Raw genomic sequence first — 27978 nt, 5'->3', positions numbered from 1 at the left:
ACAGGCAAGCTACTGGGTTTAAACATTGCATTTTAATTAGAATCTTACTGCCTGTTCTGTAATTCTCTACTGAGAAGCGCTCTCATCATTTGAAGTCAAATTGTAGTCCTTTTATTTTTATGAAATGTCCCCGTTTTTGGCTTTAAAATTCTGGTCACCCTATGTATAACTAATACACAAGGTCTGTTGTCCAGATATGATAGAGCTCACTGGGATGAGATGGAAGAATTAATCCAATATCTTCCGAAAAGATGACAAAAAGGGGCAGGAAATAGTGCAGGAAGGGAAACTTCTTTCTAATTCCTGAATCAGTTGTGCATTAGATGCTGCAGATACTGCAGCTAGGGAAATCAACATTACCATTATGCTTAGGAAACCTGCATGGCTCAGATTTTCTGGTTTCAAACCAGAAGTTGAACAAACCATTCCTAATGCACCCTTTGATAAGGAACACCTGTTTTAACCTCAAATAGATCAGTCCCTTGAAAAAATGAAAAAAGTTACTGAAGTAGCAAAATCAATCTATTTTTAACAGAGGTTCCTTTCGTCACTCCTTTTACAGAGGAAGCTCCAAAACTAAAACTAGACACCTAAGATGCGGCTGCATCTTCATACTAGACATAAACACTATCACACCCCTCTAGAAAATACTACGAGAGTGGATATAGAGGGAACAATTTTCAAGGAAGAGTAAGAGGTACACCAACACGTACCTCCCAGTCCTCTAACAAGCAGTGACTTGCTACCACCTCCCCCTTACCATCACGTGTCGGGGGAAGATTACAACAGTTTCTTTGGCGATTCATTACTACAGACAAATGAGTTTCGGATATTATTCAACATGGTTATTACCTGGAGCTTACCAGCAATCCTCCCAATGTTCTACCTCGCATTCACAAACTCTATAACTCCAACAGCTTCCCAAAAAAGAAGTACAAGCTCTTCTAACAAAAGGAGCTATAGAACCAGTTACATTACAACATCAAGTGTCAGGAGTTTACTCTCTGTACTTCCTAATTCCCAAGAAGGACGGATCTCTACGACCAATCTTAGATCTCAGACCGTTAAACCTATACATACTGTCAGAACCCTTCCATATGGTTACTCTTCAACAAGTGCTTCCATTTCGACAACAAGGCGATTTTATGTTCACACTAGACTTAAAAGGACGCATACTTCAATATTCCTATCCACTCAGCACATCGCAAATATCTTGGATTTGTAATATTGGGAAATCACTATCAAATACTTATTTTCTGATTAATTACTGCACCCAGATTATTCACAAAATATTTAGCAGTAGAAACAGCTCATCAAAAAAGACAACTAATTCATGTCTTTTCATATCTGGACGGTTGGCTCATCAAAGCCAACACACAGGAAAAGTGTTTACAACACACTCAAACTACCATAAACCTTCTCCATCAATTGGGATTTATAGTCTGTGCACGAAAGTCCCATCTTCAACCATCACAACTAGAAACATATCTGGGTGCAAAGCCAAACACTCACACAGCTCTAGCCTCTCCCAATGCAGCCAGAATTCAAAGCTTTATTACTACAGTTTCAAAACAACTAATACCCAACAGTGAAGGCTTTTAGGCAACTGTTAGGAATTATGGCATCATGCATTGCAATAGTGCCTCACACAAGATTACACTTTTCCTTTACAGGAATGCTTAGCACGTCCATGGAATTAATCACAGGGTCAATCAACAGATCTAGTGTTAGACAGCCACACTCATCGCTATCTGGAGTGGTGGAACACTCAAAAGGGTGACCTTTCATCGACCGATTGCACAAATCGTACTAAGAGCAGATGCATCTCTCACAGGTTGGGGTGCCCATCTCCAGCATCTACCAATTCAAGGTTTATGGGACACCAAGCACAGAAGTCTCCGTATCAGTTACTTGGAGCTTCTAGCAGTTCAACTAGCACTAAAAGCTTTTCAGCCTCACCTAATAGGGAAAGTTATCTTAGCCCGGACGGACAATATGACAGCCATGTACTGTACACAAAAACAGGAAGGGACACACTCTCTACAGTTGTCACACCTCTCTCCCACCATTTGGCATTGAGCAATACATCACAAAATTAATCTAGCAGAACATTTTCCAGGAATGCACAACCAATTTCATTCTTCATCCCCAAGTGTCTCCTTCCATAATTTTCAGAAATGGGGATTCCCACAAATAGACCTCTTTGCCACAGCAGAGAACTCAAAATTCCCAAACCTCGCCTCCAGATTCCCACACCATGTATCCAAAGGCAATGCCCTATGGATGAACTGGTCAGGGATGTTTGCTTACACTTTTCCGTCTCTTCCCTCTCCTTCCACTTCTAGTACGGAAACTCAGACAGACATCACTCACGCTGATTTTAGCGGCTCCCACATGAGATCATCAACCATGGTTCACCACACTACTAGAACTGTCAGTAGTTCCATACCAAAAACTGTACCTCACTTCCAACCTTCTCACACAGAACCGTGGAGAAATCATACCTTCAAACCCCAGGGAGCTGAACCTAGCCATCTGGCCCCTGAAGTCAGAGTTTGTATACCTAAATCTACCACCATATTGTATGACTATTCTTAAGGAAGCAAGAAAACCTACCACTAGAGCACGTTATGCAGCAAAGACGAAAAGGTGTGTTATATATTGTAATAATAACACTATTCACCCACTAGATGCTTCTATACAGAATATTATTTGATATCTTTTGCATCTACATCGAGTTGGCTTAGCCTACACATCCTTTTGAATACACCTTGCAGCAGTAGTTGCATATTTACAAAACAGACATTTATCCTTATTCAAAGTTCCAGTAATTAAAGCTTTTATGGAAGGCTTTAAGCCCTTCGCTGCTAGGCCTTTTCCCCTCCTGTGCTAAGCCTTTTTTGGGCGATTTGGGGTAGTGCACGCTTAGGCCCTGTAACTTTTGGATTATAAAGGTGCCCAGGGTTTGTGGATTGCCTTGGAGAGGTCCTAGAAATTAAGCAAAATACAGTGAAATGTTAGTTTTTTTTCGAAAAAATGAGAAAAAACAGGCTGTAAATGAAAGCCTCTGGGTTTTTCCCTGCAAATGTTATCAAAAAAGGGTTTGTGGTGCTGAAATCTCAATTTTCTCAGTTTTAAGGGAACGACAGTCTTTTGTCAGAGAACCAACATTTTTCACACAGTTTTGCCATTTTTCTGGGACATAGCCTATTTTTGCTATTTTTAGAGCTTTCAACCTCCTTCCAGTTAATGGTAGAAATGCGTTTGAAAGTGATAATGGATCCTGGAAAGCTATACATTTTAGAAAAGTAGAAAAAATTCTGAATTCAGAAAGGGGTCATTTGTCTAAATCCATGAAGGTTACTTTATGGAAAGTAACAGTTAACTATTGGAGTAATTGAAAATTAGTTGAAAAAAACTGCCTTTTGTCTCAACGTTTTCACCTATAACTTCTTGTAATTTTGACAGCTTTTTGAAAGCAATATACCGTTACATCCGTTTGACCTTCCTGGTTGTGGGGATATATAGGACTTGTAGTTTCACCAAGAACCCGATGAACCCAGAGCCAAAAACTGAGCAGCAACTTGCAATGGTATTTTATTATTTACTGGGTATAGAGCACTTATTCTTGGAAAATGTATACATGGAAAATTCGGTATGAAAGACACCTATGTATTTCTGAATTGGGTGCAAATTATAGAGTTTAGAAACAGTATATATTTGCACATTTTCAAAATTGGGAATACTCATACTAGCATGAGAATTATTGGTCATTTTTCAAAAATATTTTTTTTTACACAATGTCTTTCATTGGGAAGGGAGAAATGCATGACAACTCAATAGGTAATAACAGTTGATTTACAGATCTGAATTACCCTAAGTCTCACGATAAAAACGGTACCTTACTTGTGTGGGTCGGCCTTGTGCCTGCGACAGGAAACGGTGCAAAATGCAGCGTGGTCACACCTCAATTTTGCAGTTAAAAATGGACCCTTTTATGACAAAGTGCCTAGCTGTAGTTTTTGCACCCTAGGTCTGCTGGCACCTAGGGAAACCTAGCAAACCTATACATTTTTGAAAACTAGGCACCCAGGGGAATTCGGGATGGGGTGACTTGACTGCCTCCCATCAGGTTTTGTTACCCAGAATCCCTTGTAAACCTAAAAAATTGGGGGAAAATCTAATTTTCCTCACATTTCTGTGGGGGAAAGTTCTGGAATCTGCGTGGATCAACGGATTTCCACCCGCCCCGCGTTCCCCAAAGTCTTACGAGAAAAATGGTACCTCACTTGCCTGGGTCTGCCTAGTGCCTGTGACAGGAAATGGCACAAAACGCAACTTGGTCGCACCTCAATTTCGCAGTCAATACTGGCCCTTTTTTGGCTAAGTGCCTACCTGTAGTTTTTGAACCCTAGCTCTGCCGGCACCTAGGGAAACCTAGCAAACCTATACATTTCTGAAAAGTAGACACCCTGGGGAATTCAGGATGGGGTGACTCGACTGCCTCCCACCAGGTTCTGTTATCCAGAATCCCTTGCAAAGCTAAAAAATTGGGGGGAAATACTAATTTTCCTTACATTTCTGTGGTGGAAAGTTCTGGAATCTGCGTGGATCAACAAATTTCCAGCCACCCAGCGTTCCCCCAGGTCTCGCGAAAAAAATGGTACCTCACTTGCCTGGGTCTGCCTAGTGCATGCGACAGGAAACAGCGCAAAACGCAACGTGGTTGCACCTCAATTTCGCAGTGAAAACGTGCCCTTTTTTGGCAAAGAGCCTACCTTTCGTTTTTGAATCCTAGCTCTGCCGGCACCTAGGGAGACCTAGCAAACCTATACATTTTTTAAAACTAGACACCCAGGAGAATTCAGGATGGGGGGACTCGACTGCCTATCACCAGGTTCTGTTACCCAGAATCCCTTGCAAATCTAAAGAATTCACCAAATAAATGCATTTTCCTTACATTTCTGTGGTGGAAAGTTCTGGAATCTGCGTGGATCAAAAAATTTCCACCCACCCAGCGTTCCCCCAGGTCTCCCAAAAAAAATGGTACCTCATTTGCCTGGGTCTGCCTAGTGACTGCGACAGGAAACAGCGCAAAACGCAATGTGATCACACCTCAATTTCGCAGTGAAAACTGGCCCTTTTTTGGCAAAGAGCCTACCTTTCGTTTTTGAACCCTAGCTCTGCCGGCACCTAGGATAACCTAGCAAGCCTATACATTTTTGAAAACTAGACACCCAGGGGAATCCAGGATGGGGTGACTCAACCGCCTCCCACCAGGTTCAGTTACCCAGAATCCCTTGCAAAGCTAAAACATTGACAAAAGAAACTCATTTTTCTCACACTTCTGTGGTGGAAAGTTCTGGAATCTGCGTGGATCAACAAATTTCCATCCACCCTGCGTTCCCCCGGGTCTCCCGATAAAAATGGTACCTCACTTGCGTTGGTAGGTATATGTGCTGCAACAGGAAAAGGTCCAAATTGTAAGGTGGAGACTTAAGAAGTAACCTATAGCAAAAGTAACTTATTTATTTGGGGGGGGGGGGAGGGGTACCTGAGTTTTTGGCCATTTTACTCGGGAGAACAAGGAGAACGCTGGCTGGTAGGACATTTGTGCCGGCATGGAGATTCCACGCAAAAATGTATGGAAAAGTGGTTTATTTAACCTAATTTTAAGGTTTGCAGGGAATTTTGGGTTGGAAAACGTTGGGGACCCACCATGCCATACCTCCCTGGACTCCCCCGGGTGTCTAGTTTGCAAAACTGTTTGGGTTTGGTAGTTTCCAAAGATGGCCGCCGAGCCCCGGGCCATAAACTCAGGTGCCCCCCCCCCAAAAAAATAAGGTACTTTTGCTATAGGTTATTTTTAAGTCTCCACCTTATGATTTGGCCCTTTTCCTGTTGCAGCACCTATGCCTACCCACGCAAGTGAGGTACCAATTTTTGCGGGAGACCTGGGGGTACGCTAGGTGGGTGGAAATTTGATGATCCACGCAGATTCCAGAACTTTCCACAACAGAAATGTGAGGAAAATGTGTTTTTTTTAGCTTTGGGTAACAGAACCTGGTGGGAGGCAGTCGAGTCACCCCATCCTGAATTCCCCAGGGTGTATACATTGCCAACCTCAATGAAGGTCGAAGTCTCACAATGCCTGTCTCACAAGGCACACAGATACACAGCAGTCACCCACTTCACAAGGCATAACATACACTCAACTTCCGGCATCACAAGATACAAAATGCACTGCAGTACCTTATGCAAAATGCACAAAGTGGGAGGGGGGGCGGGAAAGGCACGGACAGCGGAAGGGGGCGGGCAGGCACACGGACAGCGGGAGGGGGGCGGGCAGGCACAGGGACAGCGGGAGAGGGGGGGCGGGCAGGCACACGGACAGCGGGAGAGGGGCGGGAAGGCACACGGCAATCTGTCTAACATATAGAGATTTCATTTTATGAACATTAAATGGGTTTGCCTAAATTGAGCCGCACATCCCAAAGTGTTATGCCAATTGTAATATAAACATGAATTAGTTACGCAAATGCAACTGTGGCTAGGGTGCTTATAAGGTATATGACACCTACCCACCAAAGTGTCATTCGATCCCAGAATCAAAAAACACCCTGGTCACACATAAATGAACAGAATACCTAAGCACACCATTATCATTATTTCCAATATTAGTAATGATATTTGATATTTGATATTTATGGTTTTTTGTAAAGCGCTTCTATCGCTCCGGGAGGAGCATCTTGGCGCTGCACCTACAGCAGATCTACTTGGATAGCATGGATCAGATGGCTGCGAGAACTGAGGAGTCCGATTGAGAGTAGATCCACGTCTTCAGGGCTTTCCTGAAATGGCTTTCTGAGGGGGCATGCCTAAGGTGAGGGGGAAGGCGATTCCATGCCCTAACAGCAAGGAATGAAAATGTCTTTCCACCTTTTGTTTTTAATTTGAAACGAGGTTCAGAGATGAAATTAGCACCTGATGACCTCAAGCAGCGAGTTGGAATATAATGCTGGAAGCGCTTAGTCAGGTAAGCTGGGCCCATGCACTTGTTAGCTTTAAAAACAGTAATTAGAAGCTTAAACAAGATTCTCTTATGGAGGGGCAACCAATGGAGTGCGTTGAGGGCTGCAGTGGCCGAGGACCTACGGGGGAGTTTCAGGACGAGTCTGGCGGCTGCATGTTGAACGGTCTGTAGTTTTTTTAGTGAGGACTTCTTAATGCCTGCGAGAAGACCGTTACAATAATCCAGCCGAGAAAGGATAAGTGCAACCGCAACTGATTTCCTGGCTGAGATAGGCAAGAAATTAAAGAATTTCTTTAGTTGCCTAATTAAGCTGAAACAGCGCCCTGCGGTGATGCGCACATGTTCATCGAAGCTAAGAGAAGCATCGAATTGAACTCCCAGGTTGCGGGCTGACACAACCGCACTTGGTGGTGCTTCAGAATTTTGGGGCCACCACTCTTTAGGGGAAAAGAGTGTGCCTTTACCGAGAGGTATTATTTCGGTTTTGGCGCTGTTACATTTCAGATGATTCAGGTTGAGCCAGGAAAAAACTTCTGAGAGGCAATTTTGGAGTCTGATGGTAGCGTCAGGGATTCTTTTGTCGATAGTGGCGACGAGTTGGGTGTCGTCAGCATAGGACGTCACTAGAATCCCATGTGACTCAATCAGCGTAAGGAGGGGGGCCATGTATACGTTAAAAAAGAGAGGGCTCAAGATGGAGCCCTGAGGGACACCTGAGATGATGGGGCGTTCGCCAGAAAAGTAAGGGCCTAAGGAAACCGTTTGAGAGCGATTGGACAGAAATGAAATTATCCAAGTAAGCGCGGAGCCCGAGACACCAATCCCACGCATCCTGCTGATAAGGATCGCATGAGAAATGGTGTCGAAGGCCGCGGTAAGGTCGAGCAAGATGAGGACAGCCTGCCTGCCCTCATCTTGCAAGAACTTGATGGTATCAGATAACTCAATCAAAGCGGTTTCTGTGGAGTGGCCGGGGCGGAAGCCGAATTGCTGTGGGTGCAAAATATGACGATCTTCCACAAAGTGTTTTAGTTCCTCATGGACTAATTGCTCGGTGATTTTGCCTAGTACTGGAGGAAGGGAAATTGGGCGCATATTAGTCAAGTCGGTGGGGGATTTATTTTGCTTTTTCATAAGGGGCTTGACTGTAGCCTTCTTCCAGTCAGAGGGTACAGTACCGGAGTGGAGAGATTGATTCACAATAGCATTAATCAAAGGATTAACAACTTCGACGAGATGGTGAAGGATGACTGGAGGGCAAGAATCCGTGGGGGCACCTGATTTACACGCCAAAATGGCTTTATGCGTTTGCTGTAGGGAGACTGGTGTGAATTGGCTGAGTAGGGGCATGAATGAATCGAGTTCTACGGTTGGAGAGGGTGGGGGGGGGAAATCCGTATGGATATTCTGAATTTTCTCCTCGAAAAAATCTGCGATTTGATCGCAGAGGATTTGTGAGGGGGGAATTTCACGTGCCAAAGCCTTAGGATGTGTGAAGGATTTTACGATGTTGAAGATCGTTTGCTGTTTCTGGTTGGCTGAATCTATTTCATGAGTAAAAAAGGCAGTTTTTGCCCTTTTTATATCGGTAAGGTATTGTTTTCTCTGCAGAATGTAAAGGGTTCTGGCAGTAGGGTCATAAGTCTTTCTCCAATTTCTCTCCATACGCCTACATTTAAGATGGCAGTCAGTGAGGGCTGGAGTATACCAGGGGGCACTAGGCTTCTTCTTACCACGAGCTGGTTTTTGAGTGGAAGGTGCAGAATTGGTAGAAACCATTCTGTCAATCCACTGATGAAAATTAATGGAGTCTACTGCTACATCACCCGTTATAGGAGGGGAAGGGACAGTCGGTAGGGGGTTGAGTTTGATGCACTCAGCTACCTTTTTCCAGTTAACTGGGAAGGGGGTATGGGAATGTTTAGTGGGGGGAGGAGGCAGAGTTTTGGATTGGACGGAAAAAGGAATAAGACAGTGATCTGACCATATTTGTGGTAGAGGGGGAGAGACTTCTAAAGAGGCCAAGTTTGTACAAATGCCGTCCAAGGTGTGCCCGGCACGATGAGTAGGAAGGGAGACCAATTGGGAGAGACCAAAAATCTCGAGGGAGTGGTGGAAATTGAGGGAGTGTGGCTCGGTACAGGTACAGTGCCCTACGCAGTTCAGTCCAAAAAGGGTCTCAAGAGAAAATGAGTGAGTAATCCAAACAAATCTTCATGGGTCGAAGTCTGTTTAATTTCACAAATCACAAGAAGAAGACAGGGTCTCATTTCCTCTTGAGACCCTTTTTGGACTGAACTGCGTAGGGCACTGAGACTTTACAGACTGTTTGAAGCAATATCTGCATTACTAATATTAGAAATAATGATAATGGTGTGCTTAGGTATTCTGTTCATATATATAGAGATTTCATATCAAAGTGGTGTGAGGGGGAGAAAAGTGTTGATTGAGGGGGGGCGGAGCTAGCCGGCGGCTATGGCGGACGCGTAAGAGCGGAGCTCCGAGCAAGCGCCGCCAAATATCCGAAAAATATCCTCTTCTAGCGGCGCACACCGTGCAACTCCGGCGGGGGCTGACTCCCCTACCCCTGACAAACCTCCGACGGAAATTTGGGAGAGGTGCGTGCACGGGAAGCCACCACTGCACAACCGGTTGGAGAGAGCCGGACCAGGCCGAGATCCCCGGCCTTTCCTACACCGCGCAGCTCCGTTGCGTCACCCGACGTGCGGCCGCCTGGCGCGGCCGTCCCGGAGCCGAATGAGCCCCGTTGTCGGCGGCCCCACAGCTCCCCCACACGCTGCCACCATATCTGAGGGCCCCTGGAAAAGACATTGGGCACGGCGGAGCAGGCAGAGAAAACGAGAAAGAGGCGAAATTACAAAGCGGTAACCAGTGGACCCCACGTGGCGCCGGCGGAGCCCCGCACAGGCACAAGCGCCTCTGCCCTCTGCATACTAGGACTCCCTGGTACTTCGGAGGTGCGGAGCAAGAGTTGGGGAGAGAACGGCTGCTTCGGAACGGAGGGCCCCCACCACAAGAACAACACTTGGCAGAGGACCGGAATGATGGGCAAGGGGGACAAAACACAGACGAAACTCACGTTTGACCAACGGAGGCAGAAGGTGCCAGAACCTCCAGCCGCCCAGTCTCCGGGAGCTACTGCTGACCCGAGTGCCTCACTATGTGCCGAAATACAAGGAATGCTTACCACAATGGAGAAGGGCCTGTAGGAGAGCATGTCGACCATCGGCACCAAGATAGACGCCCTGGCGTATAGGATGGACCGGATGACGGAAAGAGTGGACAAGCATGCGGAGCGGTTGGACATGGCGGAGCGCAGATTGACGGAGGCGGAGGAGGCGCAAACAGAGTGGGACGCCGACCGCAAACAGTTTGGGAGGCTGCTTCAGGTGATACAGGAGAAGTCGGAGGACTTGGAAGCGCGCTCCAGGCGCTCTAACATCCGCGTCACGGGAGTGGCGGAGTCGACCCAAACGGGTAAAATGGAACTCTTCGTCGAGAACCTCCTTAAGACTTTATTGGGAGAAGACACCTTCTCTGCCATGTTCATAGTGGAACGTGCCCACCGCACTTTGGGACCAAGGCCTCTTCCAGGCGCGAACCCTAGGCCGATTATAGCGAAACTGCTCAACTACAGGGACAGGGACGCTGCCCTCCGTGCTGCTCGAGAGAAGGGGAAACTGCAGTACGAGGGAATGAGCATATCATTATACCCTGATTTCACCTCTAAAGTACAGGAGGAGAGGCGGTGTTTCGTCCCCTACAAGCAACAACTTAGGGACCTGGGGTTGGACTACGCCATGTTGTACCCGGCGCGGCTGCGCATCAACAGGCAGGGACGTTCGCACTTTTTCACCGATCCCAAAGAACTGCAAAAATCGCTGAAACAGTGGATCAAGGAGAACCGAGGAAGCCCAACGGCCCGCGCAGAGGAGCGTTCTGGCGAAGAGGACCTGGAGGAGCAGGACTGAGGAGAGGGGGGGGTGCAGAGACACTCTCCGGAGGCGCAACTACTCCGATCACTATGACACTCCCCACCTGGCGGACCAGGATGTGCCCACTCGGGGCATACCACTGAGGCTGTCTGATTGCTGTCTCCGAGATTTTGGGTGAGATCCGAACAACTTGACATGGTTCCAATGGGGGGCTGTGCTGCCTATGCCACAGTTATACTAGGCTGGGGTGGCCTTGAGGGGACCCGGCACATGGAAAGAACAAAGAGGTTGGGGCAGGGGGGGGAGGGCCGAAAAATGCTGGTAGGATACTGTACTTACTACTCACTGCCGCACTAGCATTTGGGGGCGCCGGCGAAGGGGCAGCTTATGGACATTGCACGGGAGTCCCGAACGGACAGTGGACGATAAAGAGACTGAGTAGGCTACCTCTGCCCCGGCGCTTACAGTGCTTGCGGCTCGTATTGAGCCTGTTTGGGGAAGTGTTAAATGGGGTGGAAGATGGGTGGGGGGGGGGGGGGATGCAGGGAATTCGGTCACACCAGGTTGGGGTTGGTTGACTGTGGGAGGTGGGGAGAGTTGGGAGTTCTGGGTTCAGGGATGTTTGGGGGGGGGGTCCGAACTGTGCTCTGAAATGTTATGTTCTGCAGGGAGAGTGAGCGGCTGCTACGTACGGAGGGTGGTGGAGCTTGTTAAAGCATTGACACTGATGTATTTTTTCACTGACAATGGCTGATGCGTCACACGACGATTTACTGGGTGATAAAGAGACCCTCAAGGCTATTACTTGGAATGTGAGGGGGTTAAATGATTATCGCAAACTCCGCAAGGTGCTACAATACCTACTAAGACACCACATAGACCTGGCGCTACTGCAGGAGACTCACTTGCCTGACACCAGCAAGATGCTCACGCATAGGGGGCTTCAGGGAAACTCCAACAACGCAGGCTTCACCACACACGCAAGGGGGGTTCTTACATGGGTTAACCCGAAATCCGAGTTATCCCTTACACTGCTGAAGGCGGACCCGGAAGGGAGGTTTGTGTTGAGCAGGTGCGTAGGCAAGGGCCACAGCCTACTGGTCATGAATGTATATGGCTCGAACTATGATTCCCCTGACTTCTACGTGGCAGTGGCGGGACATTGCGCTGAGTGGCCTACAGATAGAATGCTTTGGGGGGGAGACTTGAACTTCACTTTTAGCTCAGAGCTAGATAGATCGGCGGCCCCCCCCCCGGCGCCCGGCGGCGGCAGCGCAACAAATGCAGGCAGAAATGATGCGACTGGGACTGGTAGATGTTTGGAGAGAAAGACATAACACTAGGGGGGGATACACACACTACTCTGCGTATCACAACATACATACCAGGATAGATTACTGGCTGTCCACACACACACTACTCTCCATGATAAGGGGCTGCAGGGTGCTTCCCCGTACCCTGTCGGACCACTCCCCGGTATTGCTGGTACTGAATACTCCCAAGCAGAGGATTCCCCCGTTCACGTGGCGGTTCCCGCCTTACTCCTTATTGGATGAGGCGTTTAGAGCTGGCCTGGGGGAGGAAATAGATACCTTCTTCGCTACCAACTTAGGCTCAGTGGACTGCTTTGGGACAATTTGGGAGGCATTTGAAGTGTACATTAGGGGGGTAGTCATGGCGAAACACTCCAGTGTCCTGAAAGCAATTAGAAACAGGCTGAAGTATCTTGAGGGGCAGATAGCAGATTGCGAACGTCGCCAGCTGCTTGATCCGACCCCGCCTGGGGATGGGACCTTGCAGGATCTACTGAAAGAATTCCATGAGGAGGCAGACAGAGAGGTCAGACACCTAGGAAATATGCGACAGCGCGCACGTATGGGGAGGGTGACCGCCCAGGAGCACTACTAGCCAGGATAATGAAGGGCACCAGACGTAGGCAGATAGTCACGGAAATGCAAACTCCAGGGGGGGCGACGGTAACAACGGAGGACGACATACTAGAGTTTAGGAGATTCTACGGGGAACTGTACACCGCCAAGATCACAGGAGTAGAGGACCAAATTGACAACTACCTAAGCTATATTAGGATGCCATTCCTAAAGAACTGGCAGAGGGAATTCCTGATGTCCCTATACTCCGTGAGGAAATATCAGACGCGCTAGACGGCATGAGATCGGAAAGCGCGCCCGGGATTGATGGACTGACGGTGGCCTTTTATAAGGCGTACAAAGACAAGCTGTTGCCGTACCTCTCCACCCTCTTTGATGAGATATGTGAGTACGGCGTTATGCCGCCCTCTATGAGGGAGGCACTCATCGTCACGATTTTAAAGCCAGGCAAGCCTCACGATCTCCCAGGTTCATACCGCCCACTGTCCCTTCTCAATGTAGACGCTAAGCTTTATGCGAAAGTCCTGGCGACCAGGCTAGCACTCGTGGCGCCTGAGTTGGTAGCCCCGGAGCAAGCAGGGTTTATCCCGGCTAGGAACCTCACTTACAACATCCGCACGGTCATGGGGGCCATGCAGCACACTAGGCATGACACCAAAGCCATCGCGGTCTTTCTAGATATGGAGAAGGCCTTCGACTCCGTGGAGTGGCCTTTCATGCGCAAAGTACTGAAGAAGCTGGGGCTGGGGGAGCTATTCCTTCAACTCCTGGGCGCGCTTTACCACAAGCCCACGGCGAGGGTTAGGCTGGGGGACGCAGTCTCGGAGCCGATCGCCATCAGCAGAGGCACGAGGCAGGGGTGTCCCCTCTCCCCGCTACTCTACGCGTTGGTGGCGGAGCCACTGGCATGCGCGATTCGGGAATAATAATAATAATAATAATAATAATAAAGGAGCGTGTAGAGCGCATGGTAACGCCATCCCGGCGTGTCCCCGCGCTGTGGAGAAAAGCAGCATGATGAAGTAGAGAGTTACAGGGTAAATAGATGAGTTTTTAAAAGTTTCCTAAAAGCTGTTTCAGACTCCGCGAATCTAATATTCGTAGGGAGGGAGTTCCAGTGGTTGGCAGCCAGCACACGAAAGGAGCGGCCTCCCATTTTGGCCTTCTTTATACGAGGAACTTTAAGAAGACCCATGCCCGTAGAGCGAAGCGCTCTATTGGGCACATAAGAGATGGCCAGATCCTTCAGGTATTCAGGGGCTTTCAGCGAGGTTATCCTGTAGCAGATTAAAAGTGCTTTAAACAAGATCCTCTTTTTTATTGGGAGCCAATGAAGAGCATCCAGAGTAGGTTTAGATGCAGCTCTTTTGGGGAGTTTAAGTACCAGCCGTGCTGCCGTATTTTGAAGGACCTGCATTCTTCTAATGTTCTTTTCTGTTGTCCCCAATAACAGTACATTACCGTAGTCAATACGGGAGGTGACCAATGCTTGGGTCATGGTACGTCTGGCCTCAAGAGGAAGAAGGTCCAGAGTATGATTTAGGGTCTTCAGGACCCCAAAACATTTCCCTACTACTTTGTTTACGTGGCTCTCAAAAGAGAGTTTAGGATCAACCCAGACTCCCAGGTTCTTGGCTTCCTTGCAAGGGATAGGTAGAGGACCCAGACAAGGAGGCCACCATTCCTGAGTCCAGCTGGCATCATTTCCCCCTATCACTAGGACCTCAGTTTTTGAGCCATTGAGCTTCAAGCAGTGTTGGTTCATCCAACCTGCAAGCTCCTGCAAAAATTGGCAGCTGCTAAGGTAGGTGACTGTGATAGGGAGATGAGCAATTGAGTATCGTCGGCATAAGATACCAATTTTATGCCGTACGATTGGACCACATCAGCTAGAGGGGCCATGTACAAGTTGAACAGGGTGGGGCTCAGGGCAGAGCCCTGAGGCACCCCTTGCTCTAAGGCTATGCTGTTTGAGAGAAACGTGCTTCTCTGAACCTGGAAACTGCGGTCAGTAAGGAAGGCTTTTATCCATGCAAATGCCTCCTTGGTGACCCCAGCTTTGCTCAGACACTGTAGCAAGGTGGAGAGTGCCACAGTGTCAAACGCAGCGCTGAGGTCCAGCATAATGAGTGCCATTGTGTGACCTTCGTCAGCTCCAGCCCGCAGAGTTTCGGTTGCTCTCAGGAGGGCTGTCTCCGTAGAGTAGTTCTTCCGAAAGCCAGATTGGGAGCTGTGCAGGGATTTATTGGATTCTAAGTGATCCATAAGTTGGATGTTGGCCAATTTTTCAGTCACTTTCGCAAGGTAGGGTAAGAGAGAAATGGGTCGTAAATTTTCCAGTATGTCCTGGCTAACATTGGGTTTCTTTTTTATTGGCAACACTATAGCTTTCTTCCAATCTCCCGGGAGGGAGGCTGAAGAGAAGGATAATTGAATTATGTGTCTAAAGAAGGGATCCAGTACCTCTAAGCCAGCCATAAGTACTTTCGGGGGGGGCGGGTCCCGAGGGGAGCCTGATTTGACACTTTTGCATACTTTTACCAGTGTTTCAGAGGGGGGAACCGAAAAGCAGTGTAAGCAGGGCTCAGTAAAATTAGTCTCAATGCTTTCCTTAAAATCATGGCTAGAGGTCAAATTAGCAGAGAAATTGGCATAAATGTCCGTAATTTTCCCAGCGAAGTATTTTGCAATTTTATTGCAAGTTTCCACAGAGTCGTTGCAGGATGTATTGTCATTAGAGAGTACGGAGATCTCCTTAAAAATTTTAAAAAGCTCCCTAGAGGAGTTATCTACATCATCAATGCGGGTTTTGTAGTGCCCAGCTTTGGAGGTGCGTATTTTTTTATAGTATTCCTTTTGCATTTTTTTATATTTTGTTTTAATAGGGCAGAGATTAGCGCGCCATTCGCGCTCTAATTTTTTACAAGCAGATTTGATCGTCTGAAGTTCAGGCGTGTACCACGGGGCAGTTTTTCTTGCGTTTTTAGCATGTTTCCCACTCTGAGTAGGAGCGGTTTTGTCAAGGGCTCTTAGGATGCGGTTCTGCAGGTGATTGTAAGCTGTTTCACAGTCTGTGCCTCCTAGAGGGCCTTCTGACACCAATAACTCATTAAAAGTTTCCTGAGAGAACAGTTTCCACCTCCTGCGCCGGTAGCGGTGCTCAGGATCCTTTTTTGTTTCAGTCTCAGGTAACTGAACGAAAAAAGGAATGATGGAATGATCGGGCCAAGGGACCGGAATCGGAGAGGTAGAATGTACTCCAGAGTTATTACCAAAGATAGGGTCTAAGAGGTGGCCCAGTCTATGAGTGGAGCCTTGGTTAATAAGGTCGAGCTGTAGAGAATGGAGTTCGGACCTAAGGTCTTTTGCTTCCATATCAAGAGGGTCATCAAAGTGAACATTCATATCACCAAGTACCAAAAATCTACTTTTCCTAATCACTTGGTGTGCAGTGGCTTCTATCAGGCTAGTAGTAAAGTCATACATCCTGCCTGGGGGGTCTATAAACGAGAATGCCAGAGAGAGAGGTTTGGGGTCCTGTAATGATGGTGAAAGAACCTGCTTCACAGTGATCAATAGTCAGGGCCGATAGGGAGCATTGTATAGGAGTCTTAGTAGCAATTGCAATACCTCCTCCCCTGCCTTTCTTCCTGTCTAGTCTAGAGAGGGAGTAGCCAGGAGGCATAGCCTCTATGACGTCAGGGTCGGAGTGTTCTCCTAGCCACGTCTCTGTGAAAACAAGCATTGGAAATGCAATAGGTCTCGCACCATTAGAGTTAGTGCTTTTAGAATTGTTTATGGGTTTTTTTGGTAAATGTTTAGCATTTTTGTTTCCTGTAGCCAATGCTAAAGAATTACAAATAAAAAAAGCCATAAACATTTCTAAAAGCTCTAACTGAAATGGTCTGAGACCTATTGCACTGTGTGAGGGTGAGGTGTTGAGGGTGAGTGAGGGTGAGCGTGAGGGTGAGGTGTTGAGGGTGAGGTGTTGAGGGTGAGTGAGAGTGAGGGTGAGTGAGGGTGAGTGAGGGTGGGTGAGTGAGAGTGAGTGAGAGTGAGTGAGAGTGAGTGAGAGTGAGTGAGAGTGAGTGAGAGTGAGGGTGAGTGAGAGTGAGGGTGAGTGAGGGTGAGGGTGAGTGAGGGTGAGTGAGGGTGAGGCGTTGAGGGTGAGGCGTTGAGGGTGAGTGAGGGTGAGGGCGAGTGAGGTGTTGAGGGTGAGGGTGAGTTAGGGTGAGGTGTTGAGGGTGAGTGCACTCAATATGTGTATTTACCAATGTAACTGAAGAAAAAGAGTGATTGACAGCTGCAGAGTCATCCTGTATGTTGGATTCCATTGTTTATGGAGGTGGTGAAGTAAGTTCTTCAATAGGTAATGCGCCCATGGTAACAGAAACACCTTAGATACCATGTGTCACTGTACATTAACGCAAGACCTGACTGGAGCCAAGTTACAATGAAAAAAAGAATGAAGTGATGACTGCAATACTTGCTTTGGGAGAAACACCTTTCCTAGGTCCGTCCTGAAAAGATTCCCAATAAACTCCAAAGTCTGTGGTGGAATCTAGAGTGGCATATTTTGATTAATTATTAGGCAACTCTCTTCTTTGCCATTTGAGTCAAATACCTGATGGAATATGGATTAGTCAGTCGTTCAGGTATGGGAAGATATGCAATCCCCCCTGATGAAGGAATCCTACAATTGGAGTCACTGTTTTTGTAAATACTCTCATAGTAGTCTTTAATTTGAACGACAGTTCACTGCATTTAAAGTGCTGATTATGAAATTGGGTCTATCAGGGAGGAGCAAGATGGTGGATTGACGCTGTCTCTGTGAGCCTGTACCACGATGTGGCTGCCGAGAAGTTTGTGACTCCTGCGTTTCTCACTAGCTATGGGAGAGGAACGCTAGCGGACTGGTGAGGAAAGAAATGCAACGATAAATCGGGAAGCTGAATATCTGAGTGTAGTGAGAAAGGGGAGAGTGCTGCCGCTCTGGAACTTACCTGCGAGCCCGGAACTCATTCCACGAAACTCCACTCACCTGACGGCGGCCCCACCAACAGTCCACAGTGCTGGATGCAGACGCTAGAAAGGGCCGGATTTAGGTGCACACCTCGCTTGCTGCTCACCTACGTGGCGGCGCGTCTAGCAACCCAGCATGTCTCCAACTGCTTTAATTCAGGATTAGCCTTGCGGGCACGGCTGTCAATTCTGCTGTCTGAAATAGCCCCGCAAAAGAATCCAACTAGAGGGACTCGTGCCACAAATCGATTGCCGGTGAGTGCGGAGACGCCGGGGGGCATGAGGGCGTCAGGGAAGGCTGATGCAGCTGGAGCAGAGAACGCGAAACAGGCTGTTGGTCTAGGGAAGCCGGTGCTGCGTTATCTGCATTCGAGGAAGACAGCTGAGCTGCTAGAGGCTGATACCAACGCAGATTCCACAACAACCAATAAATTAGTCAAAATAATTACTAACTTAATCTGTTTAGAGCAAGTAAATAATGATAATGCGTCTGAGGGTTTTAATCAAGAAGCAGTATGTCAAAACGCTGCTGGGGGCTCGGAGCAGATAATGTCTGCTGTGATTGAAGCTGAATTAGGGGGGGGGTGAAACCCTGGATAGTGTGGGCACATTTGGAGCTCTAAGGGGAACCAAGAACAACAATATAGATCACCCTCATGCGAAAGGCAAACTAGTAACTAGAATCAAACCTGTGTGGGGGCGGAGCGGGTTAAATTAAACAAAGAAGACGGACGGAGGAGAGGGGAGGGGGGATGAGAAATGCGAACGAGACGGAGGGAAGAGAGGGGAGGGGGGAGGAGAAATGCGACACGGCGGGAAGGGGAGGGGGCGGAGCGGGTTAAATTAAACAGAAGACGGACGGAGGAGAGGGGAGGGGGGATGAGAAATGCGACACGGAGGGAAGGGGAGGGGGCGGAGCGGGTAAAACAAGACGGACGTGCATCGCTTTTAAGCTCAATGCGCATGCGCATTGAGCTTAAAAGTCACGGGCACTGCAAGGAATCGCCACGATTCCTTGCAGTGGATAAAGAGTGGATAAGTCCCAATACTCTCGCTTGCTCGATGCGCATGCGCATCGACAGGCGAGACCTAAACATAACATCAAAGTCATCATCCTCCAGTAGGTGGTAGATGTGCATACTATGTTTGCTAAGAGAGCGGCAGTTTAACAGTCCCGCCTTAATCTGTTTATCAGTGCGCACAGTATCCTGTAGACTTTCAGGCTTATAGGAGCACAGTGGGCAACCAAGCAATGAAAGCGCCTCCATAGAGTGTTTGCAAGGGAGGGAAACCTTGGGACCGAGATCTAGCAGCTCCTGTCTATCATACCGTAGTCTGGGGGTAGATGCGAGACCAGAGTCCGTGGCCCCGCGCCCCGTCCTGTCGCGGACAGGCGTAGACGGGCTGGACTTTGGCTCGACTTCGGCTCGCTTCCGGCGCGCCCGCTGCACATATTATAGGCGACTTGGGGGCGACTAGAGCGCTGAGCTAGCAGCCCTACGGCCGGAAGTGCTGGGCTCCTCCTCCACCCTCCGCAACAAACGCCCAAGATGGACGCGGCGGACCGGGGCGGGAGTTTTAAAGATGAACAGAGAGATTTCAACCTACAGGTGAGGCGCAATTTAAAAAGTTACACAGTTTTACACTGACATAAAATACCATTCATACGAGGCCATCAACTACCCCACCTACAAGATTGGTATTTCCACATATGCGGATGACACCCTGTTGTATGTCAGGGACCCGGCCAATAATCTCTCATCGGTTTTGAGGGAAGTTGTTAGGTATGGAGCGCTCTCGGGACTGAAGGTCAACTGGTCAAAATCAGTTGCCTTCCCGCTGACCCCAATCACAGTGCCTTTCGAGATGGACTACCCGCTCCAATGGTCCACAGAACCGGTAAGGTATTTGGGCATCATGCTCCACACGGATCCTGACATCATGTTGAGGGAAAACTACGGGGTTGCCTATAGCAAACTCGTAGACGACGTGGAGCTCTGGATTAAGCTACCGCTGTCACTGATGGGTAGAATAGCTATGATGAAAATGGTCATTCTCCCGAGGTTTCTGTTTCTCTTCAATAATCTCCCGATAGTCCTCTCGAAAGCTTTCTTCGCGACCGTGAACAAACTACTAGTGAGACTGGCATGGGCTGGAAAGCAACCTAGAGTGCAATGGAAGGTACTACAATTACCGTACGAGCAAGGGGGACTGGCTGCACCAGACCTGGAAAGATATTACAGGATAGCGCAAGACTCCCATCTCCACACTTGGATACATGGCAGTCAGGACATCCCGCATGTGATCCTGGAACGGCTGTTCGCGGACCCCACCCCGCTCCCAGCGACCGTCTGTGGCCCCAAGGACCGCAGAGTGGGCACGCTGGACTCTCTCCTATCCACCAACCACGCCTGGCATTCCATATTGCAGAGGCAGAACAAGGTATTGATGTACGCACCCAACATGCCGATACAGTGGGCGCTCTGGCTCCCGACGTTGACGGAACCTGGTGTATACAGGGTCCTCAACGACCTGGGCGCATGCACTTTGGGGGACCTATTCGTGCAAGGGAAGGTGAAGACGTGGGAGCAGCTTTCGCATGGGAGGGAGCGTGCCTCCTTACTACAGCGCTTCCAGTACCATAGAGTACGTAGTGCGTTGCTAGATCAGCTGGGCCCCGACATGGAAGAACCTCCTGAAGTCCCAGAACTAGTCTACGTCATAGACACTGAGACTCCGAAGAAGCTGATCTCTAGGCTTTATAAGATAGGACATGAGCACACGGCACTGCTCTACACGAGGGCGCGCTTAGCCTGGCAGACTGACCTAGACACCCAAATTGACGACAGCATGTGGGAGTACTGCTGTGCGGCCTCCAGGCGCATTTCCCTGAACGGGAGACATCGCTTGGTCCACTTTAAATTTTTGCAACGGGTTTACCACACGCCGGAACGACTCCACAGGTACGGCCTCCGTGATACGCCACGCTTTGAGAGATGTCACGCCCAAGTTGCGGACTTCCTGCATTTAGCCTGGTGGTGCCCGGGAGTTCAGAGGTTCTGGGCCGGCGTATTCGCAGAAATTGGCACTATCGTGGAGTTGGACTTGGTATTGGACCCGGCCCTCGCTCTTTTGGGCTACACGAGGATGATACCCGTCTCAGTGCGAAAGCTGGTGAGCATGGGCATTCTCCTAGCGAAACGAGTAGTAGCTCTATGCTGGATGAGGGGGCCACTACCTACACTGAAGCGGTGGGCCAGCGACATGACGTACTGTAACACTCAGGCGGAAGCGTACAGTGAGCTCCTTCCGCCCCGCAGTCGACCCAAGAACTTCTAGGGGTTGTATCAGACCTACCTCACCTCTAGAATAGACGAGGATGTAGCAGTGGAGGGAGAGGGGGAGGATCAGGAGAGTGACCCGCACGTTGAGCCTGGATGAATCTGTCTGGGCTCTCCCCTACACAATAGAATGTCCTTGGGCAGTAGCAGCCACCCCATCCCTAGCTGTGTGAGGACATGGGAGTCACCCTCTGGACTGATGGAAAGTAGCATGCTGCACTAGCCACAACACACCCACGGGACGCACGCTATCACACACGAGGAGCACAAACAAGGGACCAGTTAAGGGGTGGGGGGGTTCATGGGGCGGGGAACAGGTTGGGAGAAAATGTTAAAAATGTACAGATTCGTCCATATTCACACAGTGCACATATCAACACAGATCGTATGACCTACGGAGGGAGCCCTGCTTCGGCTGGACTGCTGCTGTGCTTGGACTTGGACTATGTGTCTTTCCGCGTGTTATACCTATGTGTCATGGTTATGGCGAGGCAGCCTACTGCCGGCCCGAGAAGGGTTGTAGGCGAATGGCTCTTCGAACTCTGTAATGTGCCTTTTTTTCATGATAAACACAATAAAAAAAATTTTTTTAAAAATTAAAAAAAAAAAGTGTTGATTGAGATACTGAAGAGCATCTCCCCTTCCACAAATATTAGTATCGTTTGTTTCACAGTCTCATATTTTCAGAACGAAAACATGTTCGATTGTAATTATCAATAGCAATGCAATTGTGTTTACTCGTTCATCTAACACTGCTAACAAGGACTGGTGAAGCCAAAAAGTCCTGCATGTTTTAGGCCTATGTTTGTTGTGTTAAGTCTCATCTTTAATTGCGAAGGCCACACCTCTTTGAAAGGATTCCTAGTTATGCTTCCCTGGCCACGCCGCTTTTTAATAAGCCCCTAACGTTTTCATTCCACTCCAAGCCCTGAATAAAAAAATATTGTTATGGAACCTCTGCAGGTTTGTGCCATATGTACTAAGTCTGTGCGGTTATCATAGATTGCCACCGCGTACCTAACCATCTCATCGCTATAATGCGGCAAACCCAGTGGTATCGACTTCATGAACATGCATTAAGGTGTACATGCCGTTTCATGGCACACCCTTTTATGTGGTGACATAAGTTGTGTCCAGGTGCTACCGCATGACTAGTGAGATCTCCCTAAAATGTAACTTAGGCTGGACACTTTAGAGCTAGATAAAGGCTTTTCGCATTTGTGAGCTTGTCTTCATTGACCTACATAACCTCTGTGCAAAACCCCCATATGTTGTGCTTTTTATAAAGTATGAACCCCAATATTGAATTTAAGCACTGGGAATACTCCACAGCCCTTTTCTAAACTATTTACATGCGGCATACAGGCTTTCATGGCACGGGAGGGGGGCGGGCAGGCACACGGACAGCGGGAGGGGCGGGCAGGCACACGGACAGCGGGAGGGTGTTGCGGGGAGGCACACGGACAGTGGGAGGGGGGCGGGCAGGCACACGGACAGCGGGAGGGTGTTGCTGGGAGGCACACGGACAGCGGGAGGGGTGCGGGCGGGCACAGGGACAGCGGGAGGGGGGTGGGCAGGCACACGGACAGCGGGAGGGGGGCGGGCAGGCACACGACAATCTGTCTAACATATAGAGATTTCATATCAAAGTGGTGTGAGGGGGAGAAAAGTTTTGATTGAGACACTGAAGAGCATCTCCCCTTCCACAAATATTAGTATCTTTTGTTTCACAGTCTCATATTTTCAGAACGAAAACATGTTCGATTATAATTATCAATAGCAATGTAATTGTGTTTACTCATTCATCTAACACTGCTAACAAGGACTGGTGAAGCCAAAAAGTCCTGCATGATTTAGGCCTATGTTTGTTGTTTTAAGTCTCATCTTTAATTGCGAAGGCCACACCTCTTTGAAAGGATTCCTAGTTATGCTTCCCTGGCCACGCCGCTTTTTAACCCCTTCCATGCTGGTGACGAACCCCAGCCGTCATGCACTACGGTGCTCGTGTGCTGATGACGGCTGGGGTTCGTTATGGCCCGCCCCTGTTCGTTTGTTTACCGCACGGGGGGGGAAACCGGCCAGCAGGGAAGGGGTTAATAAGCCCCTAACGTTTTCATTCCACTCCAAGCCCTGAATAAACAAATATTGTTATGGAACCTCTGCAGGTTTGTGCCATATGTACTAAGTCTGTGCGGTTATCATAGATTGCCACTGCGTACCTAACCATCTCATCGCTATAATGCGGCAAACCCAGTGGTATCAACTTCATGAACATGCATTAAGGTGTACATGCCATTTCGTGGCACACCCTTTTATGTGGTGACATAAGTTGTGTCCAGGTGCTACCGCATGACTAGTGAGATCTCCCTAAAATGTAACTTAGGCTGGACACTTTAGAGCTAGATAAAGGCTTTTCGCATTTGTGAGCTTGTCTTCATTGGCCTACATAACCTTTGTGCAAAACCCCCATATGTTGTGCTTTTTTATAAAGTATGAACCCCAATATTGAATTTAAGCACTGGGAATACTCCACGACCCTTTTCTAAACTATTTACATGCGGCATACAGGCTTTCATGGCACGGGAGGGGGGCGGGCAGGCACACGGACAGCGGGAGGGTGTTTGCGGGAGGCACACGGACAGCGGGAGGGGGTGGGCAGGCACACGGACAGCGGGAGGGGGGCGGGCAGGCACACTGACAGCGGGAGGGGGGAGGGAACGGCAAGAAAGGCACTCACCTGGACTTCCTCCGGCGGCGGTCGGCCGCTGAATGACCAAATGAAACCTCGACGTCGGAAAAAATAAACCCCGGCCACGATGATGATCGGAGAGGGAAGAAATCGCAGGAACGCCCACGAATCTGGTCCGGCCATGACGTACAGATCTCTGTTCCAATGGCTAGCCTCCATTTATAGAGCTAGCCAATGGAACAGAGGGGCGGATTCCAAGCCAACTCTTTCTAACATTAGATTTCGCCTGCGCTGAAAAGCTGCGCAGAGCGCAGCCTTCGGCGAGGCAAAACCTAAAAAGGGGTACTGTTCCAAATAGAGAGAGGGAAAGGGAAAGGAGCGTCTTAGGTCGCGGACTCGGTGTAGAGAGTGAGGGGTAGAGTTGGACAAGACATATCTTGTCTCTTGTTGCCCTCACACACCCCGAAGGATGTCATGCTTCATCATCGGGCGGTTGCTCCTCGTTGGTCCGGCGGTGCAATGCCCTACGGGTCCCCCGAAGGGTCGCTTTAGCGGAGATCTTTTGAGACAACTGCTGTATGTTGCATGTGGGTGGGTGTGTGGGTGGAGGTTAAAGAATAGGGTGTAATCGTGCGTGCAGTGAGTTTTAAAAATACCTAAGGTATACCTAGGGAATCTTTAATGAGAAAGTACCCTTGGTACAGTAAAAGAACCCGTAGGTTCGGTGTTACCACAATAAGCGTAATGTGCCCTGGTAGCTGATCAGGTTGACATGTTTCACGCCTTCGTTGGTCCAAAGGATCCCTGGCGTTTCTTCAGGACCAAAGGAATAGTGAAGCATGATAGTGAAAAGTGAAAGAGGGGTAACATTAGCCCCCTAAATGCTCTCGGGGGGGGGGGGTTGGGTTGGATTAGGAGTCGCCACTAAACCCTAAATGGTTTAGGTACTTGCCAAACACCTCCCCAAGTATACAAAATCTAAAACAAGAAAGAAAAGGGAAACGTCATCCTGCTCATGTTTAGAGAGGGAGCGTGGAATATTTAAAAACAAAATAAAGAGAGAAAAGACATGACTCACAGATACATAAATCAGCATTGTGATTACCATTATTTGGCGCACAATGATTGCGGGCGCTGCAGCAAACCAGCACGAGCAGCACCATGCAATGCTCTGACCGTTCAGTCGCACGCCAACATCCAGTGCACCAGCATGGTCACCCAGATCTCAGTATGCTAAGGTATGTCTTGCTAAGATTGCAAAGAAACACTAAACGCTTCGTTCGCCCACATGGTATCAGCTCTGTCATCGTTGTGGCTGTATGCGGTCTAGTCTGAACCGATGACCTAGCGGACTGTGCCACGTAAAACGTCTGAACATGCTCGTGTATCGCAGATCGGTTACATAGTTCTCTGTAGAAGGCGTGTATAGATGGCTTACCTAAAAAGAGCCCTACTGGTGCTCCATGAGCTAAAGGCGCAGGGGCCCACATCTTAGTTGGGCTGCAGAAAAGGAGAAATGCAAAGGCTATTATACTACTTGCCCTCTAGCATCGGTGAGATACCTACATTGTCAACTTACTTGATGAGTGAAGTCTTGCTGCACTTCCTTGCGGATTATACTCCCATTCCAAATCGGGTGCCGGCTCGCGATAACTGCCCCGTCCTGGCGCCTGCTCGAACGTACGAGTGATCGTTCCCAGGACCAGCTTAAATACCGGTCCGTGTTGTAACTGGAAGGAGGTGCCGTCTTCCGGTAAGCTGACTCATGTGTCAGCTTGCTGCTGCTGCGCGAGTATGTAGTGCTATCCTTCCTCATGTGCAGAGGGCTGTGAGGGGACTGCGTCTGTATAACTGCCTCACAGGTTCGGGACTGCCGGTGATAGTATTTGTAAAAAAGCGAAGTTTGTGCCAAAATGGAGTGTTAAACTCCGGATGTGATTAATAACATTATTTGAAACAAGCATTTACAATGCAATGGTTTTGCCTTTGTTAAAGTTAGAGCTATTGGCATTGCTCTTGACATTTTTATTTATGTTTGTTTTTTAACATAAATAAATGGCATTGTCATTTACAATGCCACTAGCTTTATCTCTTGCAAATGACACACACAAACACACACCCCCCCCCACACACACAGCCACACAGAGCCCCCCACACACACAGCCACACAAAGCCCCCCACACACACAGCCACACAAAGCCCCCCCCCCCACACACAGCCACACAAAGCTCCCACACACACAGCCCTCCACACACCCACACAGAGCCTTCCACACACACCCACACAGCACAAGCAGGCAACAGGGGCACACGGAGGCACAAGCAGGCAACAGGGGCACACGGCGGCACAAGCAGGCAACAGGGGCACACGGCGGCACAAGCAGGCAACAGGGGCACACGGAGGCACAAGCAGGCAACAGGGGCACGAAAACTGAGGCACAAGCAGGCAACAGGGGCACGAAAACTGAGGCACAAGCAGGCAACAGGGGCACGAAAACTGAGGCACAAGCAGGCAACAGGGGCACACAGAGGCACAAGCAGGCAACAGGGGCACACGGAGGCACAAGCAGGCAACAGGGGCACACGGAGGCACAAGCAGGCAACAGGGTCACGAAAACAAGCACAAGCAGGCAAAAGGGTCACAAGCAGGAATTGTAATTTAGACTGTTAACAAAAACAATGGTCCTTGACCTAATTCAATTCAATGATTATATCAAACAGTATTCCTTAATTTTCTAAATTAGAGCCAAAATAAATTTTGCTCTTTGGAAGAAATCCAGACTTATTCATGCAATCACAGAGCCCAACAACTGTGTCATATTCATAGAAAAAATATATTTTTATTTTTACTAAACCATACTTGTAACCTATTGGAATTCAAAGGTTTCAAATTGCAATTTTATCAGGTTTTTTCAATATTTACAATATTTTAAAGGTACGTATAAAAGGTGCTCAAGAAGAACGTGCATAGAGTGAGTGCTCGAAAAGTTGGCGCGAGTGATTCAAGAGAAGGGAAAGAAGAGTAGGTGACAATTTTTACAAGTGAGTATGCTAATTCAATACTAATAACAAATCAAAATGTCCTGTCCACTTTCAAAAGTTCACAATCCAGTGTATCAAATTATTCTTTTTTACACGTTTTTACACTAGATGTATAGTGATCCAGGAAGTCTTAATAGGGGTGTCGACGTTTCGACCCGACTTAATGCCTTGGGAAAACTGATAGCCTCTGCTTGCGGGTCTTCTTCAGGACTAGGGAGCACCCTCCGTACCTGACATGAACCAGTTCCCTAATGGTAATTCAAGTGGTCGTCATCAAAAATCGACCCAGGATCTATGTATCCATCTTTCGGATTGGAATCCGTATGAATTAATCTAATTTAAATGGCGGTGAGCTCACTCAGTCTATGTATCCAAGTGGCCAGATTGCTTGTATAGTGCCGTCAAAGTAAACCTAATCTCCAGGGTAGTAAATTCCAAGGTTATGGACTCCTTCACATTTTAGGATATCCAATATTTCTTCCCACCTCAATGGGGGTACTGTATATAAGTGCCGATGTGGTCACTCTTGTTAGATTCCTTGTTCGCCAAAGTTAAACGCGAAAAGGAGGGGGTTAGTCCGTTACCCTACGCCGGTGGTTTCTCACTGCTCCGGTGGTTTCTCACTGCTCCTGGAGCAGTGAGAAACCACCGGCGTAGGATAACGGACTAACCCCCTCCTTTTCGCGTTTAACTTTGGCGAACAAGGAATCTAACAAGAGTGACCACATCGGCACTTATATACAGTACCCCCATTGAGGTGGGAAGAAATATTGGATATCCTAAAATGTGAAGGAGTCCATAACCTTGGAATTTACTACCCTGGAGATTAGGTTTACTTTGACGGCACTATACAAGCAATCTGGCCACTTGGATACATAGACTGAGTGAGCTCACCGCCATTTAAATTAGATTAATTCATACGGATTCCAATCCGAAAGATGGATACATAGATCCTGGGTCGATTTTTGATGACGACCACTTGAATTACCATTAGGGAACTGGTTCAT

Source organism: Lissotriton vulgaris, chromosome 3_1, assembly GCF_964263255.1.
Source record: "Lissotriton vulgaris chromosome 3_1, aLisVul1.2, whole genome shotgun sequence".
Taxonomy (NCBI): domain Eukaryota; kingdom Metazoa; phylum Chordata; class Amphibia; order Caudata; family Salamandridae; genus Lissotriton; species Lissotriton vulgaris.
This window is presented reverse-complemented; position numbering follows the sequence as displayed.